Consider the following 8,290-nt stretch of genomic DNA (forward strand, 5'->3'; position numbering starts at 1 on the left):
CAGTGCATCCCGCGTCCAGCCTCGAGTTGCTTGCTACTTCCTGCAGGCCCCAAAACAAGGATTGTAAGGCCAAAAAAAAAAATGTCCAGTGAGGTCCCACCGAGATTTGAACTCGGATCGCTGGATTCAAAGTCCAGAGTGCTAACCATTACACCATGGGACCTGCTGGCGGCTTTAGGCGCCCGGCAGCCTTCTCAAGCCGCATGACGTTGGGTAACCTTTCCTAAGCTTCGCTACACTTGGTTTGGGCCGCTGGCCGAGGGCCGCCATGGCGGGCAGACACGGAACCACCAAGATTCCCAGGTCCCTACGAGTTCCAAACGTTCCCGGGCCCCGAGGCGTCACTGCTTCCGGTGCTCCTCCAGGGGTCCCGGCCCTAGCCCCCAAGTCCAGGGGGGCGGCGAGTTGTCGGGTCGGAGCGAGTCTGGAGAAAGCGCCCCGGACTCCGGGCAGGAGGTTCGGCTCGCGCAGCCTTGCGCTGTCTACTTGTTTACTGTGTTTCTAGGAGGAGGACCGTGGCGAGGGCGCTTTGGCCCAGCGGGGAAGGACGCGGACTGGCACATGGTGGCACAAACCCCGGACGCGCCTGGGATGCAAAGCCGGGATGCGGGAGAGCGCGCCCCACCTGGTTGCGGCAGCCAGCGCTCCACGCAGGCCAAGTTATCTGCACGGCTGATCGGCGGCCGGCGCTTCCAGTTCTGCACTCCCGCGTGCGTGCGTCTGCACTCCTGCGCGCGCTTCTGAAGCCCCGACTGCCGAAACTTCTAGCATTTGGATCCTTAGAAAGATCCAGTCATATCTTTAACAACAGACACACACACACCCCCACCAAGACACTTCTCTGGGCTCTCTCGTGATTCGTAGACTCTAAATATGTTTCTGCAGGTCAGTCTAGCAACAGTTTACGTGTCATTTTGACTCAGCAATTTCACCATCGGGGGCATTATCCTACTGGACATCCGGCTTGTTTAAGGAAGTTCTCGACTTTGTATTGTTTATTATAATACAGTGAGAATTGGCAAAATAAACAATGGCTATTCCGTAAGTGCTGTACAAGAGTTTAAGAAATTGCTGTGTGCGGGGGCACAGAGGTTTTTGTGCTCACAGAGAAGCACTAGGGGAATCAGGGATGTTAAACACACTGGGTTGTGTCCCTTCAATGAGAGAGATGTATATAACCCGTTTCCGCCTAGAAAGCTGGGAGTGGACATGATTAACAGCCTGGTGACCTTTGTGCTATCTGTGTGGCAGAGACCGCACCAGATCCTCCCCCAGACTCTTATCAGTAGCGTGTTTTCCTCTCAGTCCATCTACAGAAACATGTTGTTTGTTTGGTTTTGGTTTTTCGAGACAGGGGTTCTCTGTGTAACAGTCCTGGCTGTTCTGTAACTCGCTCTGTAGACCAGGCTGGCCTCGAACTCAGAGACAGGCTTGCTTCTGCCTCCCAAGTGCTGGGATTAAGGGCCTGCATCACTATAGAAACAACATGTACTTTACAAAGAGTTTCAATGTAGTCATGTCTTAAGCTTTGTTGTGCACATAAGATTGAGTTAATTATCAAAAGCAAAGTTTTCACCAAATTGTGCTGTGCTTAAATATACCTAAAATAAACTCCTTGGTGTCAGATTCTCAAAGTTTGAACCAGCACTGGCTAGTGAGTTGTGTTGAATCCACGGTAGTCTTGCCTCCTGTGGATCATTACTCTGCTGGCCTTGGTGGACACACACACACACACACACACACACACACTGCAAACTTGTATTGAGACAAAAGACAAACCAAACAAATGCATAATAAGATGCCGTGCGTGTGCAAACAGAAGAGCCACACACTAGTGCAATCTATTTGCTGTGCGATGTATTAGTCAGGGTTCTCTAGAGTAACAGAACTTATATAATGAATGTGTGTGTGGTGTGTGTGTGTGTGTGTGTGTGTGAGAGAGAGAGAGAGAGAGAGGGAGGGAGAGAGAGAGAGAGATGTATGTAAAGGGGGTTTATAGAATGACTTACAGGCTTCAGTCCAGCTGATCCAACAGTGGCAGTTCCTTGGTCAGAAGCGTTACTGGGTGGAATACCATGACAGTGGATAAGGCATTCTGTTAGTTCATGGATGGTGGTTTTGGCAGAAGCGTTACCCGCAGCAAAGGCAAATCCCTAACCTGAATAAACATCTACGCCTATAAGGACAAAGTGTTGTCCTTTCTAAGGAAGTGAGCCAATGTAGTAAAACTGCCACCAGGTCGCCGGCTGGTCACCCGGAATGGTGCCATATCTGGGGCTCATTGTTGGTCTCTGTTGTTGGCAGATCTGGCACTCAGCAGCAGCAGCTGTAGCCAGGTCAGCCTTGGTGAGTGGAAGCTTCCAGCAGATGGTGTGGCCGGGTGCGTCTTCCCACATCAAGATCTAGATTAGAAGTAGATCTTCCCACTTCAGGTTTAGCAAAAATTCCTCACAGGTGTGCCCTCCAGTTTTAGATTTTAGTTAATCTCAGATTTATTCACACTGACATCCAAGAATATCCATCGCAGGCATGTCTCACTTTCTTAAGGAATCCAGTGTTATCAAGTCTGAGTGACAGCAGAGCTGTACCCCAGGGCAGATGCACTTAACTCTCCAGGCTCAGGGTGTCTGTCTTTAGCTTGGCCAGATGGACTTAGGATCCAGAGACTGATGCCCAGAAGCCAGAGATTTTAGAACTGAATCCAATTCTGGTAGTGTCTGAGACACCCATTGGCCTCAGTGCAGTAGGGCAGCCATGCCAGGTCCACGGACTCCTCAAGTGACATGCCAACCCAGGAACCCAACTTGCTGGGTTCCTGGTTGACTCAGTCCCCTGGCTTTTTTTTTTTTTTAATTATTTTGTTTTTTATTTTGTGTTCATTGGTGTTTTTGCTTGCATGTGTGTCTGTGTGAGGGTGTCAGGATTTCTGGAGTTGCAATTACAGACAGTGGTGAGCTGCCATGTGGGTGCTGGGAATTGAACTGGGGTCCTCTGGAAGAGCAGCCAGTGCTCTTACCCACTGAGCCTTCTCTCCAGCCCTCCCCTGGCTTCTTGGCCACTTTCCTGAGCTCGTTTTGCCCACCACTCCTAGTGCTGGGAGTTATCCGCTGTCCTTCTGATAGTTCCTCCTCAGTATAATGTATGATTTCCTTTACCCATGCATGCCGCCAGGAATGTGATCAGCCCGAGTCCAGAACGCTCTGTTGGCAGCAGTCTGATCTGAGGAGTGAATGCACAAGAACTTTTCTAGCTGGGTGGTGGTGGTGGTGGCACAGGCCTTTAATCCCAGCACTCAGGAGGCAGAGGCAGGTGGATCTCTGAGTTGGCCTGGTCTACAGAGGGAGTTTCAGGACAGCCAGCGCTACACAGAGAAACCCTGCCCTAAAAATAAATAAATAAATAAAAGGAAAAGAAACAAGTTTGAAACTCTTGCATATTATCAGAAGAAACACTAAAGACTGTCCGTTTTGAGAACTAAACCAATTCTACCTTGAGCTTGTTAAGGGTTCCCTTCCTTCAAGGCTGAACCTGAGTACCAGGCATTTCCAGACCTCAGTTTTCCTGCTTATTTCATTCTTACGAAGGCCGGACATGGTGGCTCAGGCCTTTAATCTCAGCACTCTGGGGGCGCAGGCAGGATGATCTCTGTGAGTTCCAAGCCATGCTTCCCCCCACCCCCCAAAAAGGGTTCCCTGACTCACAGAGGACACATTGGCATTATCTTTCTCTCTCTTCTCTCCCTCTCCAGGGTTTCACTATGTCGCTCCCCTGCCACCCAGCACTGTGTAGACCAGAGATCAAAGGCATTGTTATCACAACTGGCCTGGCATGGTTTCTCAAGAGCTACTGTAGGGCAGGAATATATCCCTGCAGGGTGTAGGCAACAGTTCCTTCTGCTTTTACACGGGTGACAGTGACTCCCCGCTTCTATCCCTACTTCTCCCTGTTCTGGTTCGCGCTCTGCATTCCCTCCACATTCTGTCTTGGCTTAATCTCAGCTCAACTGACATGCTCACTGGAACCCCGCTTCTTTCATTCCTTGGGCGATGGGTGGCATTAAAGGATTGCTTCCCTTCTTGCCTGGGATTCAGGTTTTCTCACCCACTCCTTCACTCCGTTTGGTGTGGCTGGGACTTCTCAGAAGAGGCTCTGGGCCTTGCCAGTCTTCAGATGTGGCTGGTGTCTTCCCAGACTTGGGTCACTGAACCACTTGCTAGGGCCATAGGAGCATCCAAAGGAAGAAATGTTCCCGTTTTGTGCTCAGAGACCCTTACTATCACACTGTCATTGAAACTACCCTTGGGAAGATGGGGACAAAGTCTACTCACCCCAATTAGGGAACCAATGACAGGCCAAAATAAGGAAACCATAAGACAAAGTGCTAAATGGTCTTATTAATAAAAAACCTAGAGCCAGATAGTGGGGTTAAAACTGGGAGATCAGAAAAGCAAAAAGAAGCCAGGCATGTTCTTACCACTTGGAGAGCCTCAGCCAAAGAGACCTACTTCCTGTATACCCACACCTATATGCCGTTCTGTTCTGCCAACCCATTTCCTCTCTCTGCCAGCTACATCACTTCTACTTCCTGTCTGTCTGTACAGACCTTCAGACCATTAAGGTTAGTGCTAGGATTATAGGTATGTACCACCAACACCTGGCTCTGTTCCCAGTGTGGCCTTGAACTCACAGAAATCCAGACGGATCTCTGCCTTCCAAGTGATAGGATTAAAGGCGTGTGCTACCATTGCCTGACCTCTGTTTGCTATAGTGGCTGACTTTTTCCTCTGATCCTCAGATAAACTTTATTGGGGTACACAGATAAAATATCACCACAACCCCCCCAAGTCCATGGTAGTGAACCAGTGAGCTTTATTGGTGTTACTTACAGGGTGTTATTTATTGGGGTTACTTACCTACTTATGGGTGAGGGGTTACCATAGGAGCAGAAATGACCCAAAAGACAGCTGCATCATGAAAGCCCACTGTGTCACAAAAGCTGTAACCCCAGAGTCCCCTGTACAATTTGCAGGCAGCTCTATGGTTGGAGAATGTCTGTTTCAGGCAGTGCAGCTCATCTGAGAATGCCTCTCCGCAGTCCATACAGCATCTGTCCATACACTTGGGAGGGAGGGGCCTAGTGTGCCTGGTGGGTTTTAGGGACTTCCTGAAGCCTTTGAGTTGAATGGAATGCTTCACATGCCTTTAGGACATGGGGTGTTCCTGAGGAAAAGGGGTCACTGGGTCATAGCAAACTCTACCAGAGCTCCATCTTCACTGTTTCTCTCTCCTGGAGAGATGGTTCTAGATCTGGAAGTAGAGAAGAGACCGTGCTTGAGCATGCGGATGATAACCCCATCAAAATGGAGGCTGTTGGAGTTGCTGTGAGCGTGCCTGGGGTTACCACACTTTGCTTTGAGTGTTGGTGATCCGAGCTCAAGTCCCCATGCCCGGGTAGCAGGCGCGTTGGCTTGAGAGCCATTTTTCCCAGCCCCTAACTTGGGGTTGGTTTGTTTTGAAAAAACAAACAAACAAAAAAAAAAAGCAAGCAAACAAACAAAAAACCTCACTGTATACCCCTGATTGGCAGATCTGTGAATTCAAGGCTGGGATTAAAGGCCCTCACCACAGCCAGCCAGCTGGTGTATCCCGCCCCCTTCATCCTCCCTTTTGGTGTTTGGCTTTCTATGGACCAGCTCTGAGCAATAATTCACTCAGGAAGTAAAATATAAAGTGAAGTGTGTTCAGAGTGTCCAAAATTTGCCTCAAGAGTAAATTGGAGTAAATGTAAATTTTAAAATTAGCATTATTCCTCATGACTTAGAAGTTATTTTTATTCTAGTATATTCTATAATATTTAATATTTATTTTATATTACACATTAATTATACAAAAATTATAATAAACAAGTATATTTTAAAGTCAATGTTTCAAAGCTTAAAATCAAGCCAGAAATGGTGGCTCACACCTGATATTGCAGCCCTGAGAGGTGGAGGCAGGAGGATTGCCATGAGTTTGAGGCCAGCCTGATCTACAAAGTGAGTTCTAGGCCAGGCCATCTCAACAAAATAAGATCAGAGTTATTCTGGTTCACATTTACCCATTCAGTCATCCAATCATTTATTTATTTTAAATTTATTTTTGTGCACATGTGTGCCTGAGTGTGTGTATGCACCCCATGTATGCAGGAGCCTTGGAGGTCAGAAGAGGTTTCCAGCCCCCTAGAACTGGAGTTACTGGAGTTATAGACGGTCGTGACTCATCCTGTGGGTGCTGGGAACTGAACGTAGGTTCTCTGCAAAAGCAGTAATCACTCTTAAGCACTGAACTATCTCTCCAGCCCCCATCCATTCACTTAAACACAGGCTTTCTCATAGCCCAGGCTGGCCTTAGCGCTCTTATCTCCCCTGCTTGAGTTCTGGGATTACAGCTGTGTGCATCGTAACATCTGGCTTTGAATAACATTGTTGTAATTCGACTTGGTGAAAAATGAAATGATTGCAATTTTAGCGTTATGAAACCGAAGGCTGGGGCACAATGACAGTGTAAAGTTTATTTATATATGGAATGATTCCCACCATCATGCTAGTTAGCCGCTTATGATTAGCTGAAGCAAGCATATGGCTATCTACCTTTATTTCCAGTTGATTTGCTGAAGAATTTTCAGGTCAGTATTCTTTTTTTTTGTTTTTTTGAGACAGGGTTTCTCTGTGTAGTTTTGGTGCCTGTCCTGGAACTCACTCTGTAGACCAGGCTGGCCTTGAACTCACAGAGATCCGCCTGGCTCTGCCTTGCGAGTGCTGGGATTAAAGGCGTGCGCCACCACCGCCCAGCCAGGTCAGTATTCTTTATATAATTATGTTATATATATATGTTATATACACACAACATAATTATTGATTCTTTGGGAATTTCACATCATGCACCCCAATCCCACTCACCTCCCAACCCCTCCATATCCTTCCCCACCCCTGTAACATTCCCCCCCAAGAAAACCAACCCCCCCAAAATCAATTAAAAACAAAAGAAGACAAACAAGAAACCCACCCTGCTCCTCCGTTTTTCCAACATTTCTTCATTCACCCCAGTGGGTCCTTCGGTGTGTCCCGCAGTATACCCTTTTGTCCAGTCAGCCCCACTCACAAAATGTTCATTGCCTCTGGCACGCCATCATCACTGGACCCTCACCGAAACTCCTCTCAGATACCCTGCTGTTGCCCCGAGTCATGGAGATCCTGCGGTTATTGCGAAGGACCAGTCCCTGCACTCACTCCAGTGACATAGACGGGTAGATGTTAGGGTGGGCCAACCCGAGGCCCAGGATGTGGGTCTGGATGAGCGCTGAGCTGGTTGGTCTGGGCCACTGGGACTGCCCCCCTCAGTCAAGGGACAGAGCCAGCTCTCCTAGGCCTATGCCATCGGGGCCAGCTCTCCCACGCACATGGGGAAGGGTGGGGTGGGGCCAGCTCTCCCACGCACATGGGGAAGGGTGGGGTGGGGCCAGCTCTCCTGCTGCAGTGTCCAGCCAGGGGCAAAGCTACCTATCTATCCCAGGGCCAGTGAGGATTTCAACACGCATGGTTCCTATGACTCCTTGTGGCAACACGGACCATGGACATCATCACAGACCCCAGCTACAGCAGGAAAATGGACCCAGACACGGTCCTTGCAGCTCGGGCCCAGATGTCACCATGGCCCCAGTGGCAGCACAGGCCCTGAGACTCCAATATGGTTTCAGGTTGCTATCCAGACCCTGGGCATCCACACAACCCTTGACGGTAACAGGAGCCACAGACATCAACTCAGCCCCTGGCTGCTGCTGGGCCACGGACCCAGACATGGCCCTACGCAGCACCCGGTGCCCCAACAACACCATGGCCCCTTCTGGTAGTGCAGGCCACCCAGATCGGCATGGCCCTGGTGGTGGACTAGCCCTCAGACAACAACATGGTCACAGGTTGCAGCCTAGCCCCTGGGCATCCGTGTGGCCCTTAGTGTTACCATGGGTCACAGACATCAGCACAGATCCTGGCTGTGGTAGGACCACAGACTCAGACACGGTCCTTGGTAGCAGCCCGGCCCAGATGTTACCATGGCCCCAGGCAGCATTACAGGCCACTCAGATTGGCATGGACTTTGGCAGCACCACGGGTCACAGACCCCAGCTGTGATAGCACCATGATCAGGTCAGTATTCTTTTAATCTTGCTTAAATAGCATTCAATGTCCACACAGTGAGTGAAGAAGTTATCTCACACTTCATTGTAGGACCGGTCCAGCCCTGCTGTGTGCTC

At 49.4% G+C, this 8,290-nt stretch overlaps 1 non-coding gene across 1 annotated transcript; it reads right to left on the reverse strand.

The window, feature by feature from the left end:
* Nucleotides 1–91: 91 nt before the first annotated feature.
* Nucleotides 92–163, reverse strand: Trnaq-uug (transfer RNA glutamine (anticodon UUG)). The gene has a single exon. It is a non-coding gene; the product is annotated as a tRNA-Gln (tRNA).
* Nucleotides 164–8,290: the final 8,127 nt, after the last annotated feature.

This window comes from Peromyscus eremicus, chromosome 8a, assembly GCF_949786415.1.
Source record: "Peromyscus eremicus chromosome 8a, PerEre_H2_v1, whole genome shotgun sequence".
In the NCBI taxonomy this organism is placed as follows: Eukaryota; Metazoa; Chordata; class Mammalia; order Rodentia; family Cricetidae; genus Peromyscus; species Peromyscus eremicus.